Source organism: Procambarus clarkii, chromosome 12 (assembly GCF_040958095.1).
Source record: "Procambarus clarkii isolate CNS0578487 chromosome 12, FALCON_Pclarkii_2.0, whole genome shotgun sequence".
Lineage (NCBI taxonomy): Eukaryota > Metazoa > Arthropoda > Malacostraca > Decapoda > Cambaridae > Procambarus > Procambarus clarkii.
Window position 1 is genome coordinate 35779378 of NC_091161.1, and position 16882 is coordinate 35796259.

Below are 16882 nucleotides of genomic sequence, written 5' to 3' on the forward strand. Positions count from 1 at the left end.
CAGGGAAAAGGGGTGGGAGGCTACATCTCTTGTCTTCCACTTGTGTTCTAGGTCTGAGTAGCTCCGCCCTTGTTTTTTCTCCGAGTTTCTCCTGGGCCGCATGTATTATTGTCTCTGGGTAGTCTCTGTTCCTGAACATATCCCATAGGTCATCAAGCTGGGGATATAGCGTCTCTTTGCTGTTAATTAATCTGCTTGAGTGAGTCCAAGTGAGTAAGGTAGCGATTTCTTCAAGGCTAGTGGTTGGCTCGAGTCTAATTCCAGATACGTGTGAAGGCTAGCCGGTTTATAGTATGCCTTCGTATGCAGATCCCTGGTTAGTTGGTCTATATACACTGTTGTATCTAGGAAATTTATCGTGGAGTCAGTGTGTTCGAGGGTAAACTTAAGGTTCTCATAAACTGTATTTGACCATGAAAAGAAACCTAGGCACGGGAACCGTCCTCCATTATTCCGAAGCTGTCGTCTATGTAACAAATATACCGCCGGTCCGTCCTTCCTGTGGGATAGTTTCCTCTCAAACACTACATGCACAAATATTTCAGCAATTGCCACACTACTGGATGCTCTTATCGCTGTACCCTTGTTTTGCCGGTATGCTCATCCTTCAAATTGCAAAAGGGTGTCTCATCACATGGAGGATGGCCTCCTACAGAGTTTTTCGAGGGGTCCTCCATACTCCTGCGTCTCTAAGTTTCTCTGATTTTTGCTTTGTTATCTGTAAAAAAAAAAAAAAAAAAAAAAAAAAAAAAGTTGCTACCACATTTGCAGCTTCTCTGTGGTATGCTCGGGTAGAGCGATACCACATCCATGGAAAAAAGGCGGGCCCCTCTTGGGACGGGGCCTCTAATTTCTGCAATTTTCTTGAGGAAATCCGTCATATCTTTGATTCTTTCTGGTAGTAGACGTAGTAAGGGGTTCAGGAGGGCGGTGCAGATCCAGTCTACTGGCCTTGTTGGGGCCTGGCAGCTGCTTAGAACCCGTCTCCCTTGCCACGTTCCTGTTTCTTCTAGTGCTTTATGGATCTTTGGTAAAAGGTAGAGGTGGGGAATGATGGATTCAAAGGCTAGGAAGAAATCTCTCGCCCCTGCCTGCACGAGTCCTCCTTTCCCGTCCCCAGTCTTGTTCTCGAACAGCTTCAGGACTATCCTTTTACTCCTCGTTTGGGCGTTTCTAAGTGCCGCATCCTGGTTGTGTATCTGTTTGTAGGCTGCAGTGTCTGCCAGGTGCCTCTTCATCTCGTTCCTGTAGTTGTCCTTCCTCCAGGCGACGACAGCACCTCCCTTATCCGCCGGCTTTATCACAATATCCGTGCGTCCTTTCAGCGTTGATAGGGCGTCCCTCTCCTCCCTTGTGAGATTGCAGTTGCGTCGTCGTTCCGCACCGCGCTTGAGGTCTACCTTCATTTGCTGGATTACCAGTTTAAGGCCTAGGTTGTAGTTTGGGCACTGGACTGGTTTGTCGAGATGGAGGTACCTAAAAGAGAGCGAGAGTTTAGTTTTTAATTGCTCCCTGTGACTTACCTTGCTCCGGCCGGAGGTTGCTCCAAACTTGGTTGATACTAGTTTCCAAGTTGTTGCAAAATATCGATAAATGGAACTGAGGAGGGGGGGGGGTGTAACGAGTCACTTACGAGCCTGGCCCGAGAACGGTATGCCGGAAACGAGCATTTGGCTTTTAAGAGGACAGGCTGCATTACTAATTTCAAGTCGTCAATGAAGTGGCAGAGTTCACCCAGACATGAAATTTACCATCTAGACCCGCATGGAGGAGCTTCCCTTACTAAGTACTTATGTATATATATTGTATACATGTATAGACTGAGAAAGACTCCTATAAAGGTTTATTACAAGGACTCAAACCTTCACTTTTATATCCATCCTACCACCCGGTTTCTCTGAAGTGACCCATCTTTCTCCGAGAATCTGAGTCAAAGGTATATTTAGTGACCAGAATAATCTGGGGAAAGCCTTGTAGGAGCTCTGGGGCGTCCTTAAAGTAAGAGGCTGCCCAGAATATACCATAGGAGAAGCTGCCAAGAAACTGGCTCCTCTCCAGCAACAAAATATTGTTCGGGAACAAACATCCAGTCAATAGAGGATGGTTCTAAGTTATATATTCCTACAGCTTCAGGAAGCATCCGAAAGGAAGTTAACAAGCTCTAGTCTTAGATGAAGGAAACGATCGGCGAACTTCCGACCTAGAACTTGCTTCCTTCGGAGCCTTCTTTGTTAGCTTGGAGAAAAAATGGAAGTAATTAGTGTCCTGCTCTTAAGGCCGTTATCTGTGGTCATGGAAGCTCCGCCAATTATATAATATTTTCTTCCCCAATCAAAAGATACTTCGCACTTACAAATCAGTAACACCACGTTACCCCGTTCCGGAGACCCAGAAACTTTCACCTTTTAACACTTCACAGGTCCTGCCGCCTGATCACAATATTTGTCGATTTGCAGAATTGCTACAGCATTCAAGGGCTACCAATACCTTGTGCACGATGCAGATGATGGCAACGTAGCTGCAAGTGCTCAGCCTCCCGAAACTGTCCGACGGTATATTCAGCTTGCTAGGTTTAGCCCCGGTACTTTCCCCTCACGCTAAAACTTTCTTCTTGCCAGTCTCCCCTAATCCCAGCAGATGTATCACCCTCTTGGGTATTTTCATTTATTATATATATATATATATATATATATATATATATATATATATATATATATATATATATATATATATATATATATTACATATATATACATATATATATGATTGGACTGGTGGGATAGAAGACAGACTAACAAATATGGACGGAGAGGAGGGGATTGAAATGTAACCGAAATTGTTAGCTTAACATTAACTATATAATAAACCACAACTAAATGTTAAAATTAAGGGCCTGAAGAATGGTTTATCACTCTGAAGTGGTTAACGCATAGAGTACTTTAGACTATAACTATTAGAGGATCACTGCTTCAAGGCATAGTGTGTAAGCTATTAAAATTATTAAACGTAGTTCCTTCACCTATTGTACTTAGGTGGGAATATGTATCTACTACATAATGACCAACTGCGATTCGAGAGAAGTTTTTCCAAGTAACTTTAATCCCTCCATACCTGCAGTAGCGTTGTAACCGACCAATTTCTTGGGGTCTGGTTGACCATACCTGCAGTGCCGTTGTACTGATGCACCCTCGTACATACCTGAAATGTCACATTAAATATATAAAAATACTAAATTGGACATCTTGTAAAGGTTGAGAAACATCCCGCAAGACAATCACTTGGGTCAGATTTCATCTAAATTGCTGACTTACCACCGAATGGTAAAACCCAATCTCAGACTTGACTCATCCACAGCCCGTTCTCAACACAACGTCCAAGTGATCGTCAACCCGGCAACCAAGTAAGTAATTATCAAAAGAAGGCACCAAACCGGGAAGGCTATGTAGCACCATAAAATGTGCGGGATAATCAGAGGGCGCTAAATATCACCAATTATGCCAATACGAGAACAGAAACACACAAGGCGAACGATATCAAAAGAATCAGAGTCACCAAGAATAATATCGAGAGACAAGCGACCTCGGGGGACAGTCGGAAAAAAAAGAGACACGCTCGTCCCGAAAATCAGGACATTCAACAAGGATATGCACGACCATAAGAGGGACAATGCAATTATGACAATAAGGAGCAGGGCGGCGCTCTAAGTGACCATGAGTGAAACGAGTTTGGCCAATACGCAATATCGCCAGGGCCGTTTCCCATCGCCGGTTAAGGAGGTAGGACGGTTAAGAGTACAACTTAAGAGAACGTAGTTACCAGTAACAGACGACCAACAAGCATGCCAACGGGTAAGGATGGGGGAATGGATAACCGGGTAAAAACGTCTGAATAAGGAATTGCTTTACGAGAGATGGGACAAGAACGGACAGCTTTCCTGGCAGCTGCATCCGCACGCTTATTTAAACTGACACCAATATGGCTGGGACCTCAACAAAACTCAGCCAACTTAAATTTACTGTGAACAAGAAACAGCCAATGTTCGATCTCGACAACCATTGGATGAACCAGATTAAAGGGCCCGAGAGCCATGAGGGCACTACATGAGCCCGCACTGACAGGCAGCGGGGAGAGTTAATAGACGGAGGAGAAGGACGGGAAGGAGGATCGGAGGGAGACGAGGAAGAAGACAGGAGACATGACAGACCGGGTAGAAAGAAGGGAAACCCCAGACAGAGGACCAGGAGGGGGATCCTTCGGTACAGAACTCAAAGAAACAGAGGAGGGGGCAGTGGGCGTATCAGGGTCCAAGGCCCGGAAACGGCCGAGTCTGAGGAAGGTGGGAAGGACGAGGAGAGGAATAGTGCAACACGCGAGCATAAGGCGGGAGCCGGCAAACATGGCGCCTCACATCATGAAAAGATAAATGCTCCCGGTGCTTCAAGTTGAGGACACCTACCTCAAACTTGTAATGGATACACGCACGGGAGAAGGTAGGATGGGCCTCATAGCAGTTTACGCTGCGAGCCTGGGGAGAAGTGCACTCCGACTTATGATTGACTTATGATTGACTTTCGCCCCAACACAAAGGACAAAGAGAGCGCCCCAGAGCAGTGGAAGGCACCATGTGTAAACCCCCAGCACTTGTTACAGAGCCTAGGAGAAGGAATATACTCCTGGACAGAGCACCTGGCACCAGCAAGAATGACAGAAGGTGGAAGGGTCCTACCATCAAAGGTAATCTTCACAACCCGAAGAGGTTGACGGTGACGACCACGAGGGGACGAGTAAACGTGTCAACCTGGAGGACAGAATGGCCTTGGGCATCGAGGATATGCCGAATATCATCGTGGCAGTCCTGCAGATTAAAAAACACCGGTAGCAACATGGGGCAGTAGAAGAATAGTGCCAACACTGGCTTTCAACCGAGCGTTCTTCGAGACCCGAACAGGGGTCACGCCAAGGCAGGATAGGGCAGCCAAGTGGGAAGCTGCATCCCGAGAAGGAGCAGCAAAGACACGTGTACCGAGACGAGTGGAGTTGAAGGTAAGAGGCATCCACAGAATCAACAAGTTGCTGTGGGAGGGAGAAGTCGTCAGGAGGCGTAGAATCAAGAGGGAGGAGATCAAGGAATTTGGCTCATGAAGCGTGACCAAACAAGGCCTGATACGCATCAGTACGGAAAGGGATTGAGCGAGTGCGGCCGTGGCGCAGACGGCGTTGAGAACCCCCAGAGAGAGGGGTGAAAAGACGCAGTAGTCACAACGAGAGACTTAGCTGTGCAGGGACGAAGTGGTCACCACTGGGGGCTTGAGGCTAGACAACCACAGAGGGAGGGGAGCCGAGGGAAGCAGTCAGGAGGGTCAAAGGAGGAGCAAGGTCGGGGTCCAACACAGTGGGGGTTACAGAGCTCTGTCTTCCAATACAGTCCGACTCGGGGGCTTGGTCGCCCACCTCACGAGCCTGAAAGAGTACAAGAGAAACATTCAACGACAAATACGAAGAGAATTTCATCCACGAATGTGCACCATACCCACCATGGAGCCACAATTAGAGGCAGGACACCCAACTAGAAGTTATCGCCGATCATGCCAGGGTATGACTGTCGGTCGTGAGTATACTCGTTGTCGGTCGTGAGTATACGCCCGACAAACGCCACCTTAAGAACCGTCAGTTCGTCCCGACCGGGTTCCGCGACAAAAAGGGGATTGACAATAAAAGGTTCCCCTCGCTCGAGACGTTGGGTACTACAGTTCTATGGGTGTAAGTATGCCTCCTCAAGCTCCCGGACGTCAAAATAGAAGAAGTGCAAAGGAATAACCAAAATAAGCAAAAGGTCGGCAGGAAACCACAAGCAGATAAGAGAAGAGGGGGGAGAAAAACGAAGCAGAAGGAAAAGGAAAAATCATTCAGCACAATTAGAGAGGACAGCAGCAGGAGCACAAGGCCACAGAAGGACAGAGGACTGTCCCAAGGAGCATCACACTTCGGCAGCCGCCCACCATGCCCCCCCCCCTCACGGCAACAACGAGCGAAACAGGGAGGGGGGACCCGGCAACCAAACATGATCTATCTTGAGGTTATCGGGAGATGATTTCGGGGCTTTAGTGTCCCCGCTTCCCGGTCCTCGACCAGGCCTCCACCCCCAGGAAGCAGCCCGTAACAGCTGACTAACACCCAGGTACCTATTTTACTGCTAGGTAACAGGGACAAAGGGTGAAAGAAACTCTGCCCATTGTTTCTCACCGGCGCCTGGGATCGAACCCAGGACCACAGGATCAGAAGTCCAGCGTGCTGTCCGCTCGGCCGACCGGCTCCCATTATGATCGTGAAGACTGAGTACCCAAATGAGCCACACACACACACACACACACACACACACACACACATTAGAAAGTAAGTAAGTAATTATCAAAAGAAGGCACCAAACCGGGAAGGCTATGTAGCACCATCAAATACGCAAAATAATCAGAGGGCGCTAAATATCACCAAGGATGCCAATACGAGAACAAAAACGCATAAGGCGAACGATATCAAAAGTATCCGAGTCACCAAGAATTCTATCGAGGGATAGGTGACCGCGAGGGGCGGTCGGAAAGCAAGACACACGCTCGTCCTGGAAGTCAGGACATTCAAGAAGGACATGCACGACCGTAAGAGGGACAATGCAACTAGGACAATAAGGAGCAGGGCGGCGCTCCATCAAGTGACCATGGGTTAAGCGAGTATGGCCAATACGCAACCTCGCCAGAGCTGTTTCCCACCGCCGGTTACGGTGGAAGGAGGACGGCCACGAGGAAACACAACATTTAAGAGTACGTAGCTTGTTACCAGTAACAGACAACCAAGAAGCCTGCCAACGGGTAAGGACTGAGGAATGGATAACCGGGTAAAAGTCGGAATACGGAATGCCTTTACGAGAGATGGGACAAGAGCGGACAGCTTCCTTAGCGGCAGCATCCGCACGCTCATTTAAAGACACGCCAATATGGCTGGGAACCCAACAAAACTCAACCGACTTAAATTTACTGTGAACGAGAAACAGCCAATGCTGGATCTCGACAACTACTGGATGAACTGGATTAAAGCACCCGAGAGCCATGAGGGCACTACGAGAGTCAACAACAACTACAAAGGAAGACTGACAACGAGAAAGCAGGAGACGAAGAGCATAGAGAATAGCATAAAGTTCCGCTGTAAAGATGCTAGTCTCCGGAGGCAAGCGACACATATAAGTGCGATCAGGAAAAACAACAGAGTAGCCAACACCGTCCGCTGACTTAGACCCATCGGTGAAGACAGAAACGGAGCGGGAGTGAGAAGAAAAGTGCTCGAGGAAAAGGCGTTTTAGAACCGTAGGAGGGGTAAAAGCTTTAGTGATACGAGTCAAGGATGTACAAAACCGCGGAAGAGGGACCCTCCACGGGGGCAAAGAAGGAACAACACGAGGAGAAACATCAGAAATACGAACGGAAAGAGAATCCTGTAGGCGAGATAACCGGACAGAAAGAGGGAGGTGGCGAAGAGGAACAGGAACCGCAGGAGGGGTAAAAGTTAAAGCACGACAGAGGCGAGAGGAAGGATGTTGCAAGGACCGCGCAAGATAGCGAAGACAGTAGCGATCACGGCGGTCCTGGAGAGACAGGAAGCCAGTGTCAACATACAAGCTAAGGACGGGAGTCGAACGAAAGGCACCAGAACTGAGGCGCAACCCAGTATGGTGCAAAGCATCAAGACGGCGAAGAGTAGAAGGAGAAGCAGACGAGTAAGCAGGGCAACCATAATCGAGCTTAGACAGGACGAGAGAGGAATGTAAAGCAAGGAGAGTGCATCTATCTGCCCCCCAAGAAGTATGGGACAAGACCCGAAGGAGGGTAAGGGCCTTAGAGCACTCAACACGGAGGTAAGAGATATGGGGAGACCAAGACAAACGAGTGTCAAGGAATAACCCCAAAAGCTTCGCGGAATCTTTGTATTCAAGGGGATGACCATAAAGTGACAAAGAGGGACGAAGAACAACCCGTTTCCGCGTAAAAGTCATGGCACAAGTCTTAGAAGTAGAGAACTTGAAGCCATGACCTGTGGCCCAAGACGACACGGCATCAATTGCAAGTTGAAGCCGGCGTTGAAGGAGAGGCGAATCATCACCCTGACAACAAAGGGTAAGATCATCGACATAGAGAGCGGAGAAGACACCAGAAGGAAGAGAGGAAAGAAGACCATTGAGGGCAACCAGAAAAATAGTAGTGCTCAGAACACTACCCTGGGGCACACCTTCGTAATGCTGAAAAGAGGGAGAGAGAGCGGTACCAAGGCGCACCCGAAAGGAACGACGAGAGAGGAAGCTGCGGAGAAAGAGAGGGAGATGACCACGAAGGCCAAAAGAATGAAGTTGAGATAGGATATGATAACGCCAAGTGGTGTCGTAAGCCTTTTCTAGGTCAAAAAGGACGGCAACAACGGAGGTCTTCGCAGCAAAAGCAGTACGAATATAGACCTCCAAGTTCACCAGGACATCTGTCGTGCTGCGGCACTTGCGGAAACCAAATTGAGAAGGGGAGAGGAGGTGATGGTGTTCCAGGAACCACATCAGACGAACGTTAACCATACGTTCAAAGAGTTTGCAGACACAACTTGTGAGAGCAATAGGGCGAAAGTCGTTAGGGGAAGTACCCAGAGACCCCGGTTTGCGAACAGGGAGGACAACGGCATCGAGCCAGTCCTCAGGGACTGACGACGACTCCCAGATCCGATTATACAGACTCAGTAAATACTGAGACGTGCTCGGAGGGAGATGGCGAAGCATCTCATAATGAATACCATCGGAGCCCGCCGCCGTAGAACCGCAGAGGGCCAGGGCAGAACGAAGTGCAGAGAGAGAGAAGGGATCATTATAGGGAAGCTGAAGATGAGTGCAGAAATCTAAAGGACGAGACTCAAGGACAGGTTTACGAAGAAGGAAAGATTGGGGAAGATGAAGACCAGAGCTAACAGAAGAAAAGTGGGAACCCAGTTCGGAAGCGACCTGCAACGGGTCCGCCACAAGAGTATCATGGAGGTGAAGGACCGGTGAAACATCGGGAACGAACTTACCCGCTATCTTGCGGATACGCTTCCAGATCTGGGCCAGAGGGGTTTCGGACGTAATTGTCGAGACATAAGATGCCCAACATTCACGTTTAGCCGTACGGATGGCCCTACGGGCCACCGCACTCGCTTTCCGAAAGAAAAGAAAAGAATCGGTCGTCTGCCTACGGCGGTGCTTCTTCCAGGCTGCACGCTTACAGCGGACAGCCCGAGCACAGTCCGCATTCCACCAGGGAACGCACTTCCGTGGACCCCGAGAGGAAGAGCGAGGAATAGAGCGGAGGGCAGCGTCGAAGACAGTGTCATGAAAAAGGAGGAGAGCGCGAGAGAGGGGCAGAAGGGAGAGGTCAGAGAGAGTAGCACTGAGGGAAAATAGGGTCCAGTCCGCCTTAGCAAACTGCCACCTAGGGAAAGAGAGGGAAGGGCGAAAAGAGAAAAAGGAAACAAGGATGGGGAAATGATCACTTCCATGGAGGTCATCAAGAACCTGCCACGTGAAATCTAAGTAAAGAGAAGAAGAGCAGAGAGAAAGATCAAGACAAGAAAGGGTGCGAGTTCGAGAGTCCAAATGAGTGGGCTCACCAGAATTCAGAAGAGACAGGGAAGAAGAGAGGAGAAACGGCTCAAGGAGGCGACCCCGGGTATTCGTCAGAACGTCACCCCAAAGAGAATGACGACAATTGAAGTCACCCAGCAGGAGCACAGGCTCCGGCAAGGAGTCTAGGAGGTGTTTCAAATCAGGAAGAGAGAGCGGGACACTCGGGGGGAGATAAATGGAACAAACTGTGTACCATTTCCCCACAAAGATACGAGCAGCAGAACAATGGAGAGGCGAAGGAAAAAGTAAAGGAACAAAGGGAACATCAGCCCGAATCAAGAGAGCAGAAGAATTAGAAGCCCCAGCAATGGCTGGGGGGGGGGGGAAAGAAAGGAATAGCCACGAAAACGACCAGGACGAGCACCAAGCATTGGCTCCTGGAGACAGACACAAAGGGGCGAAAACCGCGAAACCAGAAGTTGGAGTTCGAGGAAATTGGCGTAATAACCTCGAACGTTCCATTGAAGAATGGACAACGACGAGAAGAGAAAGGACAAAAACAAAGAACAAGGAAGAAACAAAGGCGAAAGACCAACAGAGCACGTTAAAGAATATCAGGGTCGGGATCAGGGTCAGCAAAGTCAGGGTTAGGGGGCATGGGTAAACTGAGCAAAGACGGAGGGAAGGAAACGGGAGAACAGATCAGAGGTGGGCGGGCAGGGTCCGGAGGAGGAGGAGGAAGAGGAGGAGACAACGGAGAGGAGCAGTCAAGGACAGCAGCAGGAAGAGGGGGAGTAGAAAGAGGGGAGCGCACCCCAGCAAGAGCAGCAACCGAAAGGGAAGCAGGGGCCAAAGAAACCTCCATAGCAGGAACAGGGGGCGCAAGCACCGAAACGGGAGGGGAAGGAGCAACAGAGCCAGAAGGAGGAGCTGAGGAAGAAAGCGAAGCCTTCTTACCCGCCGGGGAAGAGGAAGGAGAGGAGCCAGGCTTACGCTTCTGACTTAAAGAGACCGGTGTCCCAGCAACTACGTACCGGGCAACGGATTCCAGTGTCTCAACCGGAGAAGCCGAACGAGAGCACACACGACGGCCGTTAGGAGAGCGATGGACATCCGCCTGCACCGACAGGCGGCGGGGAGAGCCGATAGATGGAGGAAGAGGATGGGAAGGAGGATCGGAGGGGGACGAGGAAGAAGACACAGGAGACATGACAGACCGGGTTGAAAGAAGGGGAACCCCAGACAGAGGACCAGGAGGGGGACCCCTCGGGAAAGAACTCAAAGGAACAGAGGAGGGGGCAGTGGGAGTATCAGGGTCCAAGGCCCGGAAACGGTTGAGAGTCTGAGGAAGGGGGGAAGGACGAGGAGAGGAAGAGTGCAACACGCGAGCATAAGAGATGTTAGTATAAGGCGGGAGCCGGCGAACCTGGCGCCTCGCCTCAGGAAAAGACAAACGCTCCCGGTGCTTCAGGTTAAGGACGGCCGCCTCAAGCTTGTAATGTACACAGGCACGGGAGAACGTAGGATGGGCCTCACCGCAGTTGAGGCAGCGAGCTTGGGGAGAAGTGCACTCCGACTTAGAGTGACCTTCACTCCCACACAAAGGACAGAGAGAGACAGTCCCAGAGCAGCGGAGGGCACCATGCCCAAACCTCCAGCACTTATTACAAAGTCGAGGAGAAGGAATATACTCCTGGACAGAGCACCTAGCACCAGCAAGAATGACAGAGGATGGAAGGGTCCTACCATCAAAGGTGATCTTCACAACGCGAAGGGGTTGACGGCGACGACCACGAGGGGGACGAGTAAACGAGTCGACCTGGAGGACAGAATGGCCTTGGGCATCAAGGATATGCCGAATATCATCGTGGCAATCCTGCAGATCCCGAACACCGGTTGCAACATGGGGTGGGAGGAGAATAGTGCCAACACTGGAATTCATCTGAACGTTCTTGGAGACCCGAACAGGGATCTCGCCAAGGCAAGATAAGGCAGCCAAGCGGGAAGCCGCATCCTGAGAAGGAGCAGCAACGACACGTGTACCGAGACGAGTGGGGTTGAAAGTAACACACGCATCCACGGAATCTACAAGATGCCGATGGAGGGAGAAATCGTCAGGAGGCGCAGAATCAAGAGGGAGGAGATCAAAGTATTTGGCCCATGAAGCAGGACCAAACAAGGCCTGATACGCATCAGCACGGGAAGGAATCGAGCGAGTGCGGTTGGGGCGCGAACGGCGTTGAGAACCCCTAGAGAGAGAGGGGTCAAAAGGCGCAGTAGTCACAACGAAAGACTTAGCCACACCAGGGGACGAAGTGGTCACCACCGGGGGCTGGAGGCTCGACCCAACCTCAGAGGAGGGAGGGGAGCTGGGGGAAGAAGTCAGGACGGTCAAAGGAGGAGCAAGGTCGGGGCCCAACGCAGCGGGAGCTACAGAGCCTGGTCTTCCAATACAGGCCGACTCGGGGGCTTGGTCGCCCACCCCACGAGCCTGAGAGGGTACAACGGAAACATTCAACGACATAGAGACGAAAAGTGAAAAATTCATCCACGAATGTGCCCCCACACCCACCATGGAGCCACAATTAGAGGCAGGACACCCAACAGGAAGCTATCGCCGATCATGCCGGGGCCCCCTAGGGGTGCATCGTGAGTATACGCCCCACAAACGTTACCTTAAGAACCGTCAGTCCGTCGAGATCGGGTTCAGCGACGAAAGGGGGATTGACAATAAAAGGTTCCCCTCGCTCGAGACGTCGGGTACTACAGTTCTACGGGTGCAAGAGTATGCCTCCTCAAGCACCCGGGCGTCAAAATAGAAGAAGTCCAAAGAAATAATCCAAAACAAGCAAAAGGTCGGCAGGAAACGACAAGCAGATAGGAGAAGAGGGGGGAGAAAAACGAAACATAAGGAAAAGGAAAAGCGATCCGGCACAATTGGAGAAGACAGCAGCAGGAGTGCAAGGTCAGAAAAGGACAGAGGACTGCCCAACGGAGCATCACACTCCGGCAGCCGTCCACCAAGCCCCCTCACGACGCCAACGGGCCGGAAGGGGAGGGGGACACACATTAGAAAGAACTTTTTTAGCATCAGAGTAGTTAGTAAATGGAATGCACTAGGAAGTGATGTGGTGGAGGCTGACTCCATACACAGTTTCAAATGTAGATATGACACGAGCCCGGTAGGCTCAGGAATCTGTACATCAGTTGATTGACGGTTGTGAGGCGGGACCAAAGAGCCAGAGCTCAACCCCTGCAAACACAACTAGGCTAGTACAACTAGGCGAGAACATTTAACTTGTCCTCAGTCTATGCTCGTTCCTGCACCGACCCACAACAGTTTACATTTTAGCACTGTACTTAAGAGTTTTTGATTTGTGACCTATTATATATTATTAATTAGGGGAGGGAGACAGTTTGTAATACACTCACGTGCTATTGTTTCCTTCAACAACTATCAGACCTATACACAATTTAAATATACATTAATATTTACTTATATTGGACAATATAGTACTTTGTTATACAGGACGTTAATGTTAATTATGGCGTTTCTGGGGTTGGCGGCAGCGTGGACGACACTGACTCAGGATGGTTAGTTTCATTCACATAGGATGGTCCGGGGGGGGGGGGGGGTATGTGACGCTTGCTAGATTAAAAGTCTTTGGCCCATATTTCAAGGATTGAAATCCGATAGTTCACAAGAAACATAACTGCTTGAATTTAACAATAATTTTTTAAACTTTTTTCACCTACTTTTTTATCAAACAGTAAATTTCACTACAAGTTGACACTCTAGCAGCTGTTGTGGAACAGTATTACATACAATCGTTTTAAAGTAGAATTTTGTTTTAATAATCATCGAAAGTCCTAATCCAGATAAAAGTCTACTAATAAACAAGTATATTTCTCAATATCATTATATTTACAAATGAGTAAACCAGAGCTAATTGAATTACTTTAAATAAAGCCTTAACATCTTTTAACTATTCTTATTTAGACAATCAGCAAATATAGACTATTCTACCAACAGAACACAGTGATAAAACAACTGATCATCTAGAGTAACTTGCCTGTAAGCCTGGCGCAGGTAACCTCATGCACAGGACTGTCCAGGCAACTAATTTAGTAAAACCAATGAGGCGGGCGCTGAGCAGCTCCTCTCCCCACGCCGGCCCGCGCCACACTGCCCGCCGCGCCTCTTGACTAGCTTGGCCTGATGGGTCAACTACCTGTGACGTCATTCACCTCACCTGACATGAGGCCGCCTCACATACAAATAATTCACAAGTCACTTCCACAATATTAATATAGTTTATTTATATTAATGTGAAGTATGAGCAAGTGTCAGTATGTATTAAAAGCACATACTTCACTACTGGACATTAAACCCACTACCACACCCACCTAGTAGCTTGGAAGCTCCATAACGCCTTCTGTAACTATTTCGGCCAGGGGCCAGGTACAGCAACCTGTTACGGTGTTCAGCGTTCTGTATGTATATATATGCATTTACTGTGTGGCTGTAGGTCGAACTCTTACCTCGTGGACTCCACCTTTCTAATTTTCGGGTGTCTAATTTACCGATTAAAGACCTATTTTTTCTCTGTCATATCAACTACATATACACCTACCTACAGAAGGCTGTTAGCAAGGCTCCTAGACCCTCGCGATATAAACATTCTTAGACTATTGTACCGTCTTCTTTCACACAACTTTATCATATTTATATATAAAGCATTTAACTGAACAAGCTTCAACGACCTTAACATCTCACCAGTATATTGACAGCTCTAACATTGAAAACGATCTCTGACGTCCTAGTGACTCATTGGCCTCTAGTTTTTTTTCTACAAACCCTTGTTTTCCTGTTCATAGCTTTGAAAAATACTGCTTCGTCTACCTTGTCAAATTCCCTTAGAATCTTGTATATTGTTATATTCCCTTATCTCTCCTTTCCTCAAGTGTGGTAAGGACGAGTTCCCACAATCTTTCCTCGTATTTTGAATCTTTTCTAGTTTATTATGGTCTTTTTTTTAGGCAAGAGTTCCATGTTGTGAATGCCTATCGAAGTGCAGGTCTCACCTTCGCTGTATATAAGGCCTAAAATAGCCCCCTTTTCAAATTTTCGGAAGGATGCACGCAAGGTGTTCAGTATGACATTATGCAGCTCTTATTCTGCTAATGTGGACTTCTGGCATTACAAATGGGGTTATGTTAACTCCCAGGGCTCTCCTGTTTTAAGAAATTGTTTTTTTCATTTTTCCTATAATGCTGGTGTTAATACGCTTGTTACATTTTTCGTAACTCTGCATTTGGCTGGGTTAAAATTAGGCAGCCATTTTTTCCAGGACATTTCTGAGGTATGTCAAAATCTGATTAATTAAATACCTCAAACTATCACTGTCCTTTCTTCTCTTCAGCTTTGCGTCATCTGAAATACTGGTATGAAGGATCCAATTTCCTGTTAGGCGATTGACAAATTAGAGACAATATGGGACCTAGAACGGAACCTTGTGGTGCTCCACTTATAACCTCTCTCCACTCTGATGTCTCTGCCCCTTTGCTTCCTTCTTGAGAGATTCTCTCTGACCAACCCTAGAACTTTTCCTGTTACGCCAGCCTCTCTTCCTATCAGTCTAGCAACTTGCAGGCAGTACTTGTTACTAATGTGATTCTGTGTAATAGTCTGTCTTCCCCATTTCTTGTATATTGATACCACATTAGCCATTTTCCTTCAGTCAGGAAGTTATCCCATTTTTATAAAGGAATTAATTATTATGCCAAGTGGCCTGCTGAATGCTTCAGTTACCTCTTGGTATGCATAACAAATTTGTGTCTGGTCCCAAGGCGCGCGACTAGTATTGACAGCAGCAACAGTCTAGCAGTGAAGCAGGAGTCTACAGAATAGCCTCTAGGGAGGTTATAGAGCCGAGGCACGTGCATTGGCAGCAGTGACAGTCCAACAACACAGAGGGAGCGGCAACCCCACAGTATTGGATGCCTTGAGCTTTGCCTCTCAGGTGACATCATCGAAGTCCGTCTCTCACTAAGTTATGCCAATGTCACCGGACACGCCAAGATCTACCCATCCAGTAGGCACACAGACATAAATGAGGTCCTTCTCACCCCCTTCCCTACCACCACCGACGGATTTGTTGGAAAACACACAACCACAGACAACCAATACACCGCCTCACCAAGAGAGACCCTCCACTTCATCCACGAACCCGAGGCTAACCTTCCTTAAGGGACCCACGAACACGATAGGCTACTACACACCACAGGAAAAAGTCCTGAGAGATGCCCTGTTACGAACCCTTCGTAACCGGGTTCTTTTTAAACTATGATCCTACTCAAATTCAGAGGACTAACCTTGGTGGAAATATAGTGTAATGTTTAGGGTAAATAAAAATAAAAGCACTTAAAATAACCCGTTATTTTACCCATCACCATGATATGTACAAGTCTATATGTGAGGTCATCCTGAGCGGCGTTACTAACCCTCACGCTAGCCTGCTTCACGGATGACTGATACTATGCCTCTGACAGGTCTTCAGGGCACCACTAGTCCTTACTCTAGCTGCCGTTATGGAGCAGTCCTTCAAATGCCCCCCCCCCTTTTCCTTTGCGCACTAGCATTGCTCATCCGGCAATGTTCAGAGCGCTCACCTAGCCCCACAGGCTAGCACCTTCCAATAGTGAAGTCCACAGCGCTCACCTAGCTTCACTGGCTAATCCCTCCAGGAGTAAAGTCCACAACGCTCAACTAGCCCACCCTCAGGTCTTCAAAAGTCTCTGCTTCACTGATTTCCGTTGTCGGGCCCTGATTGGTCGTCACCTTCCAGCCTAGCCGACTAGAAGATGGGAAACTACGATTAATGGGAGGGTCAACTGCTATAGTTCGGCATCTGGATCGTAGATAGCGCCGAGGTCCGTCACATGCTCAACCTTGGGCCCCTCTCAGAGCCCTCATCAAACTGGGCAATGTTGCGCATCGCCCAAGAGCCCTCTCTACCGACTCCTTACCCATCGTCACGACAGCCGACATGCGTTTGGACCACACAGGTACTGTACGAGCTTACACCTAACACTGTAACGAAGATGTATAAAATAACAATTAAATGGCAGAACATACGGGGGTGTATGTTCAAACATACAATATCGAACATTCGATACGTAGTAGCTGATTTCATTGAATCTGACCAACCCGACGTGCAACTATTAAACACCAGGTGCGACACAAACGCTCATATAATC

At 48.5% G+C, this 16882-nt stretch overlaps 1 long non-coding RNA gene across 1 annotated transcript; it reads right to left on the reverse strand.

Annotated features, from left to right (window-relative positions):
* Window positions 1-132: 132 nt before the first annotated feature.
* LOC138363903 (uncharacterized) lies at window positions 133-16421 on the reverse strand. Its single transcript, XR_011228251.1, has 3 exons — window positions 16344-16421; window positions 13696-13890; window positions 133-1476 (listed from the first exon to the last, which is right to left on the reverse strand). It is a non-coding gene; the product is annotated as an uncharacterized lncRNA (long non-coding RNA).
* Between the last annotated feature and the right edge of the window lie 461 nt (window positions 16422-16882).